This window comes from Pongo pygmaeus, chromosome 9, assembly GCF_028885625.2.
Source record: "Pongo pygmaeus isolate AG05252 chromosome 9, NHGRI_mPonPyg2-v2.0_pri, whole genome shotgun sequence".
Taxonomy (NCBI): Eukaryota; Metazoa; Chordata; class Mammalia; order Primates; family Hominidae; genus Pongo; species Pongo pygmaeus.
This window is the reverse complement of record NC_072382.2, coordinates 121,147,909-121,166,222: the sequence shown is the minus strand read 5'-3', so window position 1 is coordinate 121,166,222 and position 18,314 is coordinate 121,147,909. Positions and strand designations below refer to the sequence as shown.

The 18,314-nt window shown below is 41.8% G+C and overlaps 1 pseudogene; it reads right to left on the bottom strand.

The window, feature by feature from the left end:
* Positions 1-624: 624 nt before the first annotated feature.
* Positions 625-18,314, bottom strand: part of LOC129008750 (hippocampus abundant transcript-like protein 1) — a 25,021-nt pseudogene continuing 7,331 nt past the window's right edge.

Genomic DNA, 18,314 nt, shown 5'->3' with positions numbered 1-18,314 from the left:
AATTTATAAGAAAAAGCTCTTTCATAAAATAAAGGTAATCACTATTCAATATTATTAATGTCCAGAGATGTATATATGTTGAATTTCATTCTAGCCAAGAATAGGAAGTAGAGAAAGTAAAAGGAGAGTAAAACTAGGTTTTCATTTGACCTTTGAACAAAGGCAACAGATCCCTGAGTGACTCTTAAGAGTGGCCACTTAGCACCTATGGACTCATTAAGAGAAACAAGAAGAAAGAAAATAAGAAGGGATTCTTTATCTGAAATCTTGCCAAATATGGCAGTCCCCCACCAATCCTGCACCTTCTGCTGGAAAGGGCGTGGAAAGACTGTTGTCACTCTTACTTCAGAGTCATTACAGAAAAGCCATCCTTTCTCCCAGAGATATGACTTTTCTATTTGAGTTTTACCTTGAGAGTTGCACATTATTTGCAGGGAAGTATTCCAAACCTTACCTTATTCTAATGTACGAACAGAAAGAAAGGGAATAGGAGGAGGGAGAGGAGGAAGGGGAGGCTAGAGCGAGTATTTACAAAACTTGGCCCTCCCATCCAGCACCACAAAGTCTCCACGTGGTGTGGTTCCCACCTGGCTCTCAGAGATGGGATCCCCTTTTTCTGCCTAGTTATATTTCAGTGCACTGATTCTCAGGCTCCTTGAACAAAGAGAGCTCCCAGATGCTGCTGTCTTGCAGCAGTGGCTCACTGTCCTCATCACTGCCCCATTCTGGGATGTTGGTCGGGCTGCCACTGCCACTGCTGCTATGTTTTTGAACTCCCCTGGCTTTCCTGTATTCAGGGACGTATAAGGCAACCAGAAAGGACATAGGAACTGTACATGCCCAGATAAAAATGGCAGGCCTGGGATGACAGATCCCTGCAGGGTAACATCGTTAGTATTCAATTTTGGGCCCAACCGTGTCATTTCCACACGAAACATGTAGAATATGAAGCCATACAGTGCTGGCCCCAGACCATTGCATAGTCCTCTTATTCCAGTTACGATCTCCTAGGCAACTCCTTGCCGATCTGACTCTGCATTCGGAGAGACAAAGGCACTGATTACTGGAAATGTGATGGTGAACATGGTAGCCACAGTCCCCACTGACCACATCATCCAGGCTTGAGATCCAAAAGCATACTGGGCTAACTGGAGTCTCTGGAAGCCCATACCAAGGAAGACAATATTCTTATTCCCTAATGATCTCATCAAGATGGTAAGAAAGACCATCTGAGCTATAACAAACAGAATTTCTACCATAGCTATGAATGCCGCAATTTCAACAGATCCAAAACCTATGACCTGCCTGAGATTAAAAAAAAAAAAAAAAAAAAAAAAACTTAAACACTGTCCTGCTTCAGGAAGGCATGCAAGAAACATGATGCAGGTTAGTAAGACAGTAGAATTTTTTTCCAACTTTCTTCAGTGATGCAAAAGAGACAGCTTGTTTCCAGGAAATCTGAACTCCCCAGGAAACTGTCTGATTTTCTCAGACAGAGATTCCAGAACAGCCACTAAGATGAAGCAGCTGTCCAGAGAGCAAGCCTTGCAGCAACCAGCCCGAGGCTGTCTCCACGGCTGGCAGAAAGGTGTGTTCCGATGGCCGGGCTGTTGCCCAGAGGAGCTATAAAGGTGGCTGAGGCCCAGCCATGAGCAGTACTTTGCTCTGCTCCTGAGTGACATCAGCTACACAAGTAAACATCACAGAGAACGGGACTGAGAAGACACCAGACACAGAAATCATCGCAAAATACCACCATGGGCTGATCCTCATTAGTGGGACTGGGGAGCAGGGAAAGAAGACAGTGCAGAGGAGAAATTGTTTCTTGCTCCACACATTGGCTAGGGCACATATGAGCGGGGAACTGGGAAGAGAACAGGCCCTTTACGCCTCGAAGGAAACCATGCCTAAGGAACGTGTTGAGGAATTGTTTCATGCAGAACAGCCAACACTGGAGGCATCAGCAGGCCCCAGGAAGGAAGGAAGATAGCAGTGGCAGCATGGTGTCCATGTGGTCTTGGAGCTACTGGTCCACCAGACTCCTGCCTGGGGCTCCCGGGGGCTCCATGCTTACTCCACGGCCAGGCCCATGCCAGCTGGGGGTACTTGGGGACCACCACGACACCACGCAGGTGGTGGCAGGGCCTGCACCTTCCTGAGCAGTGAGGCTGAAGCCAAGGAGGAAGCTCTAGGAGCTGCTGCACTGAGCACACCCATCCAGGCTCTCTCTGGACTCTGTATGTCTTTTGAGAAATGTCTGTTCAGATCATTTGCAATTTTTTAATTGTATCGTCTGGTTTTTTGCTATTGAGATACTTCAGGTCTGTGTATATTCTGAACATTAATCCCCTGTCAGATAGATAGTTTGCAAATATTTCCTCTCATTCTGTAGGCTGTCTTTTCAATTTGTTGTTTCCTTTGCCGTGCAGGAGCTTTTTAGTTTGAGATAATCCCATTTGTTTATTTTTGCTTTTGTTGCCTGTCTGTTTGAGGTCTTATTCATAAAATATTTTCCCAGGCCAATATCCTGAAGGGTTTCCCCTATGTGTTTTTCTAGTAGTTTTATCATTTCCAATCTTACATTTAGTTCTCTGATCCTGTTTGTGTTGGTTTTTTTATACGGTGAGAGGTGGGGGTCTAGTTTCATTCTTCTGCATATGGATATCTAGTTTTCCCAGCACCATTCATTGAAGGGACTGACCTTTCACCAGTGAGTGTTCTTGGTAACTTTGTAAAAAATCAGTTGGCTGTAGATATGTGGATTAATTTCTGGGTGCTCTATTCTGTTTCATTGGTCTATGTGTCTGTTTTGTAGGCCAGTACTATGCTGAGTTGCTGCAGCTTTGTAGTATATCTTGAGGTCTGGAAGTGTGATCCCTCCGGTTTTGTTCTTTTTGTTCCAGATTGATTTGGCTATTCAGGATATTTTGTGATTCCATACAAATTTTGGGATTTTTTTTCTATTTCTGGGCAGAATGTCATTGGTATTTTGATAGGGATTGCATTGAAACTGTAGATTGCTTTGGGTAGTATTGTCATTTCAACAATATTAATTCTCCTGATCCATGAACATGAGATATCTTTTCATTTGTAACTTCTTCAATTTTTTTCATCAGTATTTTGTAGTTGTAAATGTGATTGCCTTCTTGATTTCTTTTTCAGCTAATTTGTCATTGGTGTATAAAAATGCTACTAGTTTTTTATATTAATTTTGTATCCTGCAATTTTACTGAATTCGTTTATCAGTTCTAAGAATTTTTTTGCTAGAGTTTTAAGGTTTTTCTGTACAGAAGATCATGTCATCTGCAAAGAGGGACAATTTGACTTCCTCCTTTCCAACGTGGATGCCCTTTATTTCCTTTTCCTTGCCTAATTGCTCTGGCTAGGACTTCCAGCACTATATTGAATAGGAGTGGTGAGAGTGAGCATCCTTGTCGTGTTCCAGTTCTTGAGGAAAAACTTTCAGCTTTTCCCCATTCAGTAAAATGTTAGCTGTGGGTTTGTCATATATGTCCTTTATTATGTAGAGATACTTTCCTTCTATACTTAATTTATTGAGAGTATTTAGCATAAAGTGATGAATTTTATCAAAAGCTTTTTTTGCATCTATTGAGAGAACCATATGACTTTTGTCCTTCATTCTACTGATATGATGTATGACATTTATTGATTTGCATATGTTGAACCATCCTTGCATTCCTGGAATAAATCCCACTGGATCATGGTGTATTATCCTTTTGATGTGTTGTTGGATTTGGCTTGCTAGCATTTTGTTGAGGATTTCTGCATCTATATTCATCAGGGATATTGACCTGTAGTTTTGTTGTTGCTGTTTTGTCCTTTTCTGGCTTTCATATCAGGATTATGTTGGTCTCATAGAATGAATTAGAAATAATTCCCTCAGCTTCAAATTTTTGGAAAAGTTTGAGAAGAATTGGTATTAATTCTTCCTTAAAGGTCCAGTAGAATTGAATGCTGAAGCCATCCTGTCCTGGACTTTTCTTTGTTAGAAGACTTTTTACTACTGATTTAGTTTCATTATTTGTTTTTGGTCTTTCAGGATTTCTATTTCTTCTTGGTTCAATCTTGGTACATTGTATGTGTCCAAGAATTTGCTCAGTTCCTCTAGGTTTTCAAATTTATTGGTTTATAGTTGTTCAGAGTAGTCTCTAATGATCCTTTGTATTTCTGTGGCATCCACTGTTACAACTCCTTTTTCAATTCTGATTTTATTTGGGTGTTCTCTCTTTTTTTCTTAGTCTAATAGTTTGTCAATTTTGTTTATCTTCTCAAAAAAACAATTGTTGTTTTGTTGATATTTGTATTGGTTTTTTAGTCTCAATTTCATTTATTTCTGCTCTGGTCTTTATTATTTATTTTCTTCTACTAATTTTAGGTTTTACTCGGTTTTGCTTTTACAGTTTCTTGAGGTGCATTGTTAGGTTATTTGAAAGATTTCTAGGTTTTTAAAATTATTTTTAAGATATAGAATCTCACTCTGTCACCCAAGCTGGAGTACAGTGATGCAAGCATAGCTCACTGCAGCCTTGAACTCCTGGGCTTAAGTGAGCCTCCTGCCTCAGCCTCCCAAGTAGCTAGGACTACAAATTTGCACCACTACAATTGGCTAAGTTTTTTATTTTTGATAGAGATGGTCTCTTCCTGTTGCGTAGGCTGGTGTCAAACTCCTGGCCTCAGATGATCCTCCTGTCTTGGCCCCCTCAAAGTGCTGGGATTGCAGATGTGAGCCATGGCATCCAGCGATTTTCTAGTTTTTTGGTGTAGGCATTTATTTCTGTAAACTTGCCTCTTGCTACTGCTTTTGCTATCTCCCATAGGTTTTGCTATGTTGTGTCTCTATTTTCATTTGTTTCAATAAATTTTTAAGTTTCATTCCTAATTTCTTCCTTTACTTAGTCATTCAGGATCATGTTGTTTAATTCCCATGTATTTGTATAGTATCAAATGTTTCTCTAGTTCTTGATGTTTAGTTTTTTTCCATCACAGTCAGATAAAATACTTAATATGATTTCAATTGTTTAACAAATTTTGTGAAACTTGTTTCTCTCCTAACATATGGTCAATCATGGAAAACATTCCATGTGCTAATGAAAAGAATGTATATTCTGCAGCTGTTCAGTGAAACATTCTGTAAATGTCTGTTGTTAGATCCATTTAGTCTATGATGCAGTTTAAATCTGATGTTTCTTTGTTGATTTTCTGTCTAGATGATGTGTCCAATGCTGAGAGTGGGGTGCTGAAGTCCCCAACTATTGTTGTATTGAGGGTCTATCTTCCTTTTAGATCTAATGATGCTTGCTTAATATATTTGGGTGCTCCAGTGTTGGGTGTATATGTATTTACAATTGTTACATTTTTCTTGCTGAATTGATCCCCTATTATATAATATCCTTCTTTTTCTCTTTTTACAGGTTCTAACTCAAAGCCTATTTTGTCTAAGTATAGCTATGCCTGCTCACTTTTGGTTTCCATTCACATGAAATATCTTTTGCCATCCCTTCACTTTCAGTCTATGTGTATCTTTATAGGTGAGGCGAGTTTCCCATTGGCAGCATATAGTTGGGTCTTTTTTTTTTTAAATCCATTCAGCTAATCCTATCTATCTATCTATCTATCTATCTATCTATCTATCTATCTATTTAGAGGCAAGGGATTCCTCTGTTTCCCAAGCAGAAGTGCAGTGACATGATCATAGCTCACTGTAGCTTCAAACTCCTGGGCTCAAGTGATCCTCCTGCCTCAGCCTCCCAAGCAGCTGGGACTACAGGCATGTGCCACCACACCCAGCTAATTCTTTAATTTTTTTTAAATAAGAGGTCTCAATATGTTGTCCAGGCTGGTCTTGAACTCTTGGCCTCAAGCAATCTTCCTGTCTCAGCCTCCCAAAGTGCTGGGATTACAGGTATGAGCCACCATAGCCAGCTTCAATCTACATCTTTTAAATGGGAAATTTAGTCCATTTACATTCAAGGTTATTATTTATAGGTGAGGACTTACTTTTGTCATTTTATTGTTTTCTAATTGTTTTGTATATTGTTTGTTCCTTACTTCCTCTCCTATTGTTTATGTCTGGAATTGAATGGTTTTCTGTAGTGATAAGATTTGACTGCTTTCTCTTTCTTGTTTATGTATCAGCTCTACCAATTAGTTACATAGTTTTGCATGTTTTTATGATGGTGGTTATCATCTCTTCTTCCCAATGTAAAACTCCAGTGAGCATTTCTTGTACAGCTGATCCAGTGGTAATGAATTCTCTATTTTTGCTTATCTGTGAAAGATTTTATTTCTCCTTCATTTCTGAAGAATAGCTTTGCTGGGTATATATTCTTGGCTGACAGCTTTTTTCTTTCAGTACTTTGAATACACTATCCCATTCTCTCCTGGCCTGTAACAGGGTTTCTGCTGGGAGAAATCCACCATTAGTCTAATGAGGATTCTCTTACATGTGACTTGACACTTTTCCCTTCCTGCTTTATATTCTTTCTTTGTCTTTGACTTTTGACAATGTGACTATAATGTGCCTCAGAGAGGACCTGTTTGGGTTGAATCTATTTGGGGTTATTTGAGCTTCCTGCACCCAGATGTCCATTTCTCTCCTAAGATTTGGGGAGTCTTTCTGCTATTATTTCATTAAATATGTCTTTCTCACCTCTTCTCCTTTTGAAATGCCCATAATATGAATATTTGTCCACTTCATAGTGTCCCACAAATCCTGTAGGCTTTCTTCTTTTTTTCTGTTTTGTTTTGTCTGCCTGTGTGATTTCAAAAGACTTGTCTTCAAGTTTAGAAATTCTTTCTTCTGCTTGGTCTAGTCTGTTGTTAAAGATCTCCATTGTATTTTTTATTTCCTTCATTGAATTCTACAGCTGTAGGATTTTTATTGGACCCTTTGTTATATACTCTGTTAAATTTCTCATTCAAATCATGAATTATTTTCCTGATTTCATTGAATTGTCTATTTGTAGTCTCATGTCTCACTGAGTTTCCCTAAGATTATTATTTTAAATTCTTTTTCTGACATTTCATATATTTCCTTATGATTGAGATCTGTTACTGGAGAATTACTGTTTTCCTTTGTGGGTGACATGCCTATCAACAGATAAATGGATAGAGAAAAACTGGTGTATATACACACAATGGAACACTGTTTAGCCATTAAAAAAAAAAATTCTGAAATCCTAACTGGGCACAGTGGTTTATGCCTGTAATCTCAGCACTTTGGGAGGCCAAGGTAGGAGGATTTCCTGAGTCCGGAAGTTCAAGACCAGACTAAGAAACATGAGACCCCCATCTCTACAAAAAAATTTTAAAATTATCCGGGCATAGAGGTCCACTCCTGTAGTCCCAGCTAGTTGGGAGGCTGAGGTGGGAGGATAACTTGAGCCTGGGAGGTAAAGGCTGCAGTGAGCCATGATTGCACTATTGTACTCCAGCCTGGGTGACAGACCAAAAGTGTCTCAAAAAAAAAAAAAAAAAAAAGAAAAGAAACGCTGTTGTTTGTGGCAACATAGATGAGCTTGGAGGACATTATATTAGGTAAAATAAGCCAAGCAGAGAAAGATAAGTGACACTGTTATCATTCATATGTAGAAGCTAAAAACATTGATCCTGTAGAAGTAGAGATTAGAATACTTGTTACTAGAGGCTGGGGAGGGTAGGGGAAATAGGGGAATAGTCAAAGGTTGGTTAATGGATACAGAAGTACAGTTAGACAGGAGAAATAACTTTTAGTGTTTTATCGCACAACAGAGTGACTATAACCAACAACAATTGTATTATTAATACAATAATTATTAAGCTAGAGGAGCAGATTTTGAATGTTCTCAACAGAAAGAAATGATAAATGTTTGAGGTAATGGATATGCTAATTACCCTGATTACATTGTATACATGTATTGAAATATTACACTGTATCCCATAAATACATACAACCATTATTTGTCAATTAAAACTAATAATAAAGGCCAAAAATAAAATATAAAAATAAATAAAATTATAAAAATCAAAATTACAAAATCATGTGCTTCCTTTTCACTAGAAAGGAATTTTCACTAGATACTAAGGTTACTAGGGGTTAAGAATTTTAGGCTGGGTGTGGTGGGTCACGTCTGTAATCCTAGCACTTTGGGAGGCCAGAGCAAGAGAATCACTTGAGCCCACGAGTTTGAAACTGGCCTGGGCAACATAATAAGACTTTGTCTCTACAAAAAAATGTTTAAATAGCTGGGTGCAGTGGTGTGCACCTGTAGTCCCAGCTACTTAGGAGGCTGATGTGGAAGGATTGCTTGAGTCCAGGATGAGGCTGCAGTGAGCCATGATCACATCACTACACTCCAGCCTGGGTGACAGACCAAGACCCTGTCTCTAAAAAAAAAAATGTTTAAGGATTCTAATTCACTTGAGCCCAAGAGTTCAAGACCAGCCTGGGCAACATAGTGAGACCCCATCTCTACAAAAAATTTTAAAAATTAGCCAGGCTTGGTGGCACATAGTCCCAGCTACTTGGGAGACTGAGGTGGGAAGATGGCTTGAGCCCCAGAGGCAGAGGTTCAGTGTGCCGAGATCATGCCACTGCACTCCAGCCTGAGCAACAAAGCGAGACCCTGTCTCAAAGGGGGGGGGGGGAACACCTAGGTGCCATGGTAAAACCCCCTTTCTACCAAAAATAAAAAATAAATAAAAATAAAAAATTCACCCAGCATGGTGGTGTACATCTGTGGTCCCAGCTACTAAGGAGGCTGAAGTAGAAGGATTACTTGAGCCCAGAAGGCGGAGGTTACAGTGAGGCAAGATCATACCACTGCACTCCCAGTCCGGGTGACAGAGACCTCATCTCAAAAAATAAAAAATAATTCAAATTAATGTATGTAATAAAGACTACTAGAAGTAGTAAAGATGAAAGAAAATAACTCAGCTGGGTGCAGGGCTCAAGCCTGTAATTCTAGCACTTTGGGAAGCCAAGGCAGGTGAATCACTTAAGGCCAGGAGTTCAAGACTAGCCTGGCCAACATGGCAAAACCCTATCTCTACTAAAAACAGAAAAAAAAAATAGCTGGGTGTGGTGGCACACACCTGTAATCCCAGCTACTTGGGAGGCTGAGGCACAAGAATCATTTGAACCTGAGAGGCAGAGGCTGAAGTGAGCTGCTGAGATTGAACCACTGCATTCCAGCCTGGGTGACAAAAGAATACTCCAAAAAAAAAAAGAAAGAAAGAAAACAACTGTATATAAAAACTGTATTTTAAAAGTAGGTGTGTTTTTAGCAAGAAAAAGTACATAAGGAATGTGTTTCCTTTAAAGGAAAAAGAGAATGATGTTATCTTAAAAACAAGATGATTGTTCCAGAATAATAAAGAAGAAAACAAGTAAGATGCAAACTGAACAAATATAGAGTTATAAAAGATCTGCAAGAAAGGGCATACTGAGGAAGAGCAAGATGGCAGAATAAGAGACTCCACTAATTGTCCCCTCCTCCCTGGCAAGGACACCAATTTAACAACTATCTACACACACACACACACACACACAAAGCACCTTCATAAGAACCAAAAATCAGGTGAGCACTCACAGTACCTGGATTTAACTTCATATCGCTGAAAGAAGCGCTGAACAGGTAGGAAAAACAGTCTTGAATCGCTGACGCCATCCCTCCATCCCCCAGCAGCAGCAGCTTGGTGTGGAGAGTGTTTCTGTGCACTGGGGAAAGGTAGAGCACAGCAATTTTGAAGTACTGAACTCAGTGGTGCCCTGTTATAGCAGAAAACAAAACCAGACCAAACTCAGTTAATGCCCACCCATGGGGAGGAGCATTTAAAGCAGCCCTAGCCAGAGGGGAATTGCCAATCCCAGCAGCATGAACTTGAGTCCCCACAAGCCTCGCCAGCATGGGCTAAAGTGCTCTGGAGCTCTAAAGAAACTTGAAAGGCAGTCTAGGCCACAAGGACTGCAACTCCTAGGCGAGTCCTAGTGCTGAACTGAGCCCAAAGCCAGTGGACTGTAGAGGCATACAACTTACTGAGACATCAGCCGGGGTGGCTAAGGGACTGCTGATACCACATAGTTTTAAAAAACTGAAGTTGACGGATACAAAGTCAGTAAAGCCCCTTGGATATTACCAAAGCACTGACTAAAATATCATATTTTAAAACTCACATGGAATTAATATCTGTGTTGCACTTATATAATCAGATCTACCTTATTGAAACTAGACTTATTTTGTTAAAAAAATCTGTGACTATTTTTTATAAAAATGAGAGTGACTATTAAAAAGATTACATTTCAATAGAAAACTGTAGAGCACCAATTACCAAATTCTAGTCCTGTTTATTTTCCTTGAGATTTGTTATCCGTCTATAAACTGGATTGAATCCTGAAGTTTTCTAGTTTCATTAAAAACTAAAACTGCCCTTTTCTCAAGTCCTAAAAGCGGAAACTGAATGACTTCAAACTTCAGCAAAAATCACTGCAACAGACCATGTATAGACAACCTTTATGCCTGCTGCTATGTGAGTTCACCAGAACACCACCTGATGATACAACCAGCTCTCAAATGCCATCTTCATTCCACCATCTAAAGATACTTCAAACTCAAATCTACAAATCTTGACCCTCCAGACACAAAGACTTATATCATAATTTGCTCCAAATATTAATCTTTGTTTTTCTTTTGTTTTCATAGAATAACTTGAATACTCTTCGAGCAATATAATCTGAAATGAACAATTTAGCCTCAAAAGTACTCCAAAACAGAAGTGCTTGATACCTCACAGTTTAACAAAGAAGAGCTTGTGCTTTTATTGATTAAAAAAATGTTTTACCAGGGATGGTGGCTCACACTTATAATCCCAGGACTTTGGAAGGCCAAGGTGGGTAGATCACTCGAGCCTAGGGTTTTGAGACCAGCCTGGGCACTGTGGCAAAACCCCATCTCCAAAAAAAAAATACAAAAATTAGCCAGGTGTGGTGGCATATGCCTGTAGTCCTAGCTACTTGGGAGGCTGAGGTAGGAGGATCCCTTGTGCCTGGGAGGTCAAGGCTGCAGTAAGCCTCGATTGCACCACTGCACTCTAGCCTGGGTGACACAGTGAGACCCTGTCTCAAAAAAAAAATGTTGTTTCTATGTCAATAAATTAGAAACTATTGCCCCATGGGATAACTGGAAAGCCACATATAGGAGAATGAAACTGGATCCTCATCTCTCACCTTATACAAAATCAACTGAAGATGGATCAGGGACTTAAATCTAAGACCTGAAACTATAAAAATTCTAGAAGATAACATTGGAAAAAAGAACTCTTCTAGACATTGGCTTAGGCAGACTTCATCTCTAAGAACCCAAAAGCAAATGCAACAAAAACAAAGATAAATAGGTAGGACTTAATTACACTAAAGAGCTCCTGTACAGCAAAAGGAACGGTCAGCAGAGTAAACAGACAACCCACAGAGTGGGAGAAAATCTTCACAATCTATACATCCAAAAAAGGACTAATATCCAGAATCTACAGGGAACACAAACAAATTAGCAAGAAAAAAAAACAAACTATCCCATCAAAAAGTGGGCTAAGGACGTGAATACACAATTCTCAAAAGAAGATATACAAATGGCCAACAAACGTATGAAAAAATGCTCAACGTCACTAATGATCAGAGAAATGCAAATTAAAACCACAGTGTGATACATCCTTATTCTTGCAAGAATAGCCATAATCAAAAAATAATGGGGGCCAGGTGTGGTGGCTCACACCTGTAATTCCAGCACTTTGGGAGGCCAAGGCGGGTGGATCACAAGGTCAGCAGATAGAGACCATCCTGGCTAACACAGTGAAACCCGTCTCTACTAAAAATACAAAAATTAGCCAGGCGTGGTGGTGGGTGCCTGTAGTCCCAGCTACTCGGGAGGCTGAGGCAGGAGAATGGCGTGAACCCAGGAGGCAGAGCTTGCAGTGAGCCAAGATCGCACCACTGCACTCCAGCCTGGGAGACAGAGCGAGACTCCATCTCAAAAAAAAAATAAAATGATAATAATAATAATAATAGATGTTGGTGTGGATGCGGTGATCAGGGAACACTTCTACATTGCTGGTGGGAATGTAAACTAGTACAACCACTACGGAAAACAGAGTGGAAATTCCTTAAGGAGCTAAAAGTAGAACTACCATTTGATCCAGCAATCCCACTACTGAGTATCTACCCAGAAAACAAGTCATTTTATGAAAAAGATACTTGCACATGCATGTTTATAGCAGCACAATTCACAACTGCAGAAACATGGAACCAACCCAAACGCCCATCAATCAATGAGTGAATAAAGAAACTGTGATTGATATATACATATATATATATATATATATGAATACTACTCAGCCATAAAAAGGAGTTAATGGATTTATAGCAACCTGGATGGAACTGGAGACTATTATTCTAAGTGAAGTAACTCAGGAATGGAAAACCAAACATCATATGTTCTCAATCATAAGTGGGAGCTAAGCTATGAGGATACAAAGGCATAAGAATGATACAATGTACTTTGGGGACTCTAGGAAAAGGGTGGGAGGAAGGTGAGGGATAAAAGACCACAAACTGGGTTCAGTGTACACTGCTCAGGTGATGGATGCAGCAAAATCTCACAGATCTCCACTAAAGAACTTACTCATGTAACCAAATACCACCTGTTCCCCTAAAAACCTATGGAAATAATTTTTTAAAAAAAGAAATTATTGCCCCCAATTCAAATGATCTTAAACAAATGTAAGTTCCTCATCAGATAGGTGCGATCTACCTGATCTACTGATTTATTTAATGGGTTAATTCTTGGCTTTTTGTATTTTTAGTAGAGATGGGGTTTCACCATGTTGGCCAGGCTGGTCTTGAACTCCTGAGCTCAATGTCTGCTCCAGAGAATTTTCAATTCTTGGCTATTATTCTCCTTATAATCATGGTTTTCATCTCTGTAGTCCATTGTATCCTCTCAAGGGATTTGAATGCTTTCCAGCAGCATTCAGGTGAGACCCTAACCACTCACACATCAAATAATTGCCGTCAGGATTAGACAACTAGAAGAACTCAACAACCCCACCACTCAAGCCTATGATGACTCTGCAACTGCAGATAATGATGACTACCTGACCTTACATTCCAATGAAACTGTTGAGAATGACAACATCTACACAATTCTTTGTTCCAGTAACTAGTCAATAATGGTAACCTGGTTACTGAGAGGAATGCTATACTGTTTGGTCACACTCTCAGCTTGCTGGGAGAATGACCAAAAGTGGGGAGCTGTTAAAGTAAATTTAAAGGGATACTAGGCCTGAAGAATCCCTGAGCAGACAAAACCAGTGAGGCTTCATAACGAGACCTAAACCTTGCTTGATTTGCAAACATAAGTGAAACTTGACTTTTTTCTTATAAATGCCTATATTAAGGAAAAACAAATCATAGGCTCAACCAGTCAGATAGCCAACACAGTTATACTATATAACCAAGGACTTTCCAACAGGATAGGCCAAATAAGGCAATTGTATAATTGCAACCAACCAAATAATTTATTGGTTTTGCTTCTGTATTTACCCCATAAATACTTGCCCCTGATGGCTTGCCGCCAGAACAGACCTCTTCAGTTTGGTGTTTCCCAATTTATCAATTGCTTCTTACTCAAATAAACTCAAAAATATTATTGTGCCTCAGATTTTTCTTTAACGCAAGGAAATAGGGGCCACACACCTGCAGCCATGAGGAGTTGGAGTCTACCAACAACCTGAATGAACCTGGAAGTGGATCCTTGCCCCAAGCCTCCAGACATGAGTCCAGCCCAGCTGACACCTTGATTTTGGTCTTGTGGGACCCTGACCAGAGAACCAGCTGAGCCCACCAGGACTTCTGACCTATAGGCTGTAAGATAAGAAATGGATATTGTCCAGGTGCAGTGGCTCATGCCTGTAATCCTAGCACTTTGGGAGGCTGAGGCAGGAGGATTGCTTGAACTCAGGAGTTTGAAACCAGCCTGGGCAACATATGAGACCTCATGTCTATCATTTTTTAAAAAATAATAATAAAATAAATGGGTATTTTTTTAGCCACTAGATTTTGGGGCATGTGTTATACAGCAATAGAAAATATGGCGGGAAAATAAACATACCAGGGAAACATAATAGAAATGCTGGGCAGTGCTGAGTATGTCCATCTGAGGTCTGTGGTCCTGAACGTAAAGTGGACCTAATCAGGTGATCTGTATCTTCCAACTGCATGAGTGCAGGCACAGGGAGGTGGAGAAGATGGCTTCAGCAAAGATCCAGGTGTTTCCAGGCAAGAGCAGCAGAAAGAAGGAGGGGCAAAAAATTGAAGGAAGTTGGCAAAGGAGAGAGTCTAATGAGGCATCATAGAGTCTACTGTGTAAGGACGTGAAGACGCTGGCAGGTGGGCAGATGACCCACAATGAGAAAGGGATTCAAGAGGTCCAAAGTGACAGGCCAGAGAGCTGGAAGGATCGTCCACATGGCTGCTGACCATCCCAAGATGATGAAGGAGAAGGGCAGAGAGGAAGACAATGGGCCAGGAGCCAGTTGTAAAGGAGATGAAGTTCCCTGAAGCCAGCAGCTGCCAGCAACAAAAGATGGCAATACCAAAACCAGACACCAGGAGCTCCAGAGAGCAGGGCTGCTTACCGGAAGAGAGGTAAGCAAGACACTTATCCCCACCACCTGTCAAAGTGACCGCACCTGGAAACAGGCTCTGCAGGTGTAATCAAGTTAAGATGAGGTGGGCCCTAATCTAATGACTAGTGTCCTTATAAAACAAGGGAAAGTTGGACACAGAGAAACAGGAGACAGAGAGAAGAAGGCCACGTGAAGATGGAGGCAGAGATTGGAGTGATGCAGTCACAAGTCAACAAACACCTGAGGCTCCAGAAGCTGGAAGAGGCAAGGAAGGATCTCCCCTAGAGGCTTCAGAGGGAGCACAGCCCTTCTGACACCTTGATTGCAGACTTCCAGCCTCCAGAACTAGGAGAGAATGAAGTTGTTATTTTAAACCACCTGGTCGTAGTAATTTGTATAGCAGCCCATGCAAATGAATATCCCACCTCCTGACTCTGCAGCATGTGAGGGTAAGAGAAAAGCAGGCTCTGTTTCAGAGGGCTTCGGGGGAATGATGTCCTTAGGGGAAAGCGAGTTTCACTTCAGCCAAGAAAATCAAGAGAAGCTTTGGAGGAGGGCTTGAGGACAAAGCGGGGCTTGCTCAGCCCAGAGCAGTGCCAGGGCCACGAGAGGGTGCAGGGGGAGAGGAAAGGGTGAGGCCTTGGCTCAAACAAGGAGATGCAACAGGAGAGACGTGAGCTGTGGTGATTAGGGATTACCTGGGCTCTCCAGACTCATAGTGACTGAGATGGACAGGGAGGATCGGTATGACAGAGTCAAGTCAAGTCAGACAGTTACTGAGAGGACAGGTAATCCATTTATAGTACAGGCCTGATACTTTTTCCACCATGTGGGGATCACTGCGCCTTCTGTGGTGTGGTCACCTGCAGAGAGGGGCCCTGGCCTGGTCAGGAGACTGCGCCCTCCTGCTGCAGGGCCTTCTAGGGCAGCTCCACCACTTACCCAGCTGTGATTCAGCCTCTTTGATCCTCTGTGATCTCATGATGATGACAGCCATTGTCACTGCTCTGGGCTCAGACTTTGGAACTTTACAGCTTTATAGTTTCCTGCCATCTGTATTGCTGTACAATATGGTAGCCACTAGCTACATGAGACTAAACTTAAACCAATTAAATTTACATAAATTTAAAATTCAGTTCCTCAGTCACACTGACCACATTTCAAGTGCTCAGTGGCCACATGAGACCAGTAGCTGACGTACTGAATAGAGCAGAAATCATTCTCCGTCATCACAGAAAGTTCTACTGGACAACGCTGGACTACACCGTGTATATGGGGTGTCTGAACCACTGCCCTCTCAAGGCGGAGCGGCTCCGTAGTTGCTGCACTCATGTAGGGAGGCGGAACAAGAGGAAGGGCCTTTATAGGAACCTCTCTGCCTGGCTCCCTGAGGCAAAAGTCAGCTTACCTTCAGCCCAGGAATGCTCTGAGCACACCCCAACCTCAGAGTCCAGGACATAGCGCCATGAGGCCCGAAGAGGGAGAGGTTTCTCTTTACAGCTAGTCCAAGGCCCACCACTCCCCCATTCCTTATTTCCCGCCTCAGCACAGCTGACAGCAGAAGTCCACCTCCTACAGAGCAGCAGACATCGCACACCCACAGCGCCCCTAGCCCCAGCAAACCACTCACGTGCTTACAGCACATGTCAAGTGAGAACACCCAGAAATGTCCATCGGGCCCCCTACGTCTAGAGCCCACCCACTTCCTTCTCACCTCTGGCCCTCTGACGAGGCAAAGCCCTCCCTAGCCCTCTGTCTTGCTCCTCAGTTCCTGTGAACACCTGCTGGACCAAGCCCCAGCAACAGTGTTCCACACAGTGCACTGGACACTCGGGGAGAAGAAATTTCGCCTGTCTCCCCCGTCACCCCCTAAAAAGCAAGATGCCATAAAAACACAATTCCCACTCACACACGTTTAACATTCCGCGCTCAGGTCACTGATGGATATGGCTTTGTACTTAGGAAATAAAGCCGTTTGTAGTGATTTTCCCAAAGCAAAGAACAGTCAGCCCCAAGAAGAACTGAAAAACTGAAGTCTCCTTCTCTAGAAAGTGAAAAGTGCTTGCATCTTTTTTTTTTTTTTTTTTTTTTTTTTTTGAGACAGGGCCTCGCTCTGTCATCCAGACTGGAGTGCAGTGGCATGATCACGGCTCACTGCAACCTCTTCCTCCCGGGCTCAAGTGATCCTCCCACCTCAGCCTCCCAAGTAGCTGAGGCTACAGGCCCGTGTCACCACTCCTGGCTAATTTTTTGTAAAGACAGGGTTTCTCCATATTGCTCAGGTTGGCCTCAAACTACTGGGCTCAAGCAATCCACCCACCTCGGCCTCCCAAAGTGCTGGGATTATAGGCGTGAGTCACCACGCCTGGCTGTAACTTTTTTTTTTTTTTTTTTGAGATGGAGTCTCGCTCTGTTGCCAGGCTGGAGTGCAGTGGCGCACAATCTCGGCTCACTGCAACCTCTGCCTCCCAGGTTCAAGTGATTCTCCTGCCTTAGCCTCCCGAATGGCTGTGAGTACAGGCACCTGCCACCACGCCCGACTAATTTTTTGTATTTTTAGTAAAGACAGCGTTTCAACATGTTGGCCAGGATGGTCTCGATCTCTTGACCTCATGATCCACCCGCCTCGGCCTCCCAAACTGCTGGGATTACAGGCGTGAGCCACCGCGTCCGGCCTGCAACTTTTAAATAGTTTTTCCTGCTTCCCCTCACCAAGGTTTCAAAAATCACAGGATCTAATCTCAAGCCAGGTCCCCTAGAGCTGCTTTGAAGACCACGATGGGGCCAGTGAGGGCAATAACTGGAAATCCTCAAATCAGAAGGTACTGGATGTCTGGATTAGCAATTTGACCCAAAGAGAATATCTAACAATACATCATCTGCATCAAAACAAACTGGATTTACCACTCTCTTGTTGGAACTGCAGGGAAATCCTAAAAACATTAAATCACCCAGGGATATGTGGAAATTACACAATACATACTACTGCTAATTTCAGATCTGTTGTTGATAATTTATTTAGTGTGCTAAATTTTAGTTGTGATTTTAGTGAAGATACAGTATTTATCAGGCAGTTCATAGGTCATTCAGTTTTCTGAATCTTATCTTTTATCAAGGATCTTCATCTGCAAAACCTCCCACTGTTTCAGCAACCTAACCCTGTGATTAGGAAGGGAATACTCTCAAACCAGAAGAAACATAACAATAAAACCCCAAACTATGACAGAAGCAATGTGGGTGAAAAGGGGGAAATTTTAGGGGGACTAAAGACGTAGAATCCATGGCGCTCACTGAATATAGGGGATATGATGACATCTTACAATATTATTTGTGGTTTCTTCCCCTTCTCTCCTATGGCCTCAGCTCGAGCAGCCTAGCTTTTGCGCTGATGCCTCAGTGAAAAGATGCAACAACAAAAATGAGGGGAAACAGCCACTTCTGACTTTTGAATTTCAATCGCCTAGGCAGGCCCTTAGGAAAACAGAAAGGACTCCCAGTCTGGATAGAAGATGTGCAGGAAATACTCTGGGTAAAGCAAGGCCTCGCACTGATTTCACCCCAGTTCCATGGCATGAGCACAACTCGCAGACAAGAGCCAGCAGGAACGTAGTGACAGCACAGACAGTGGTGGGTTCTGT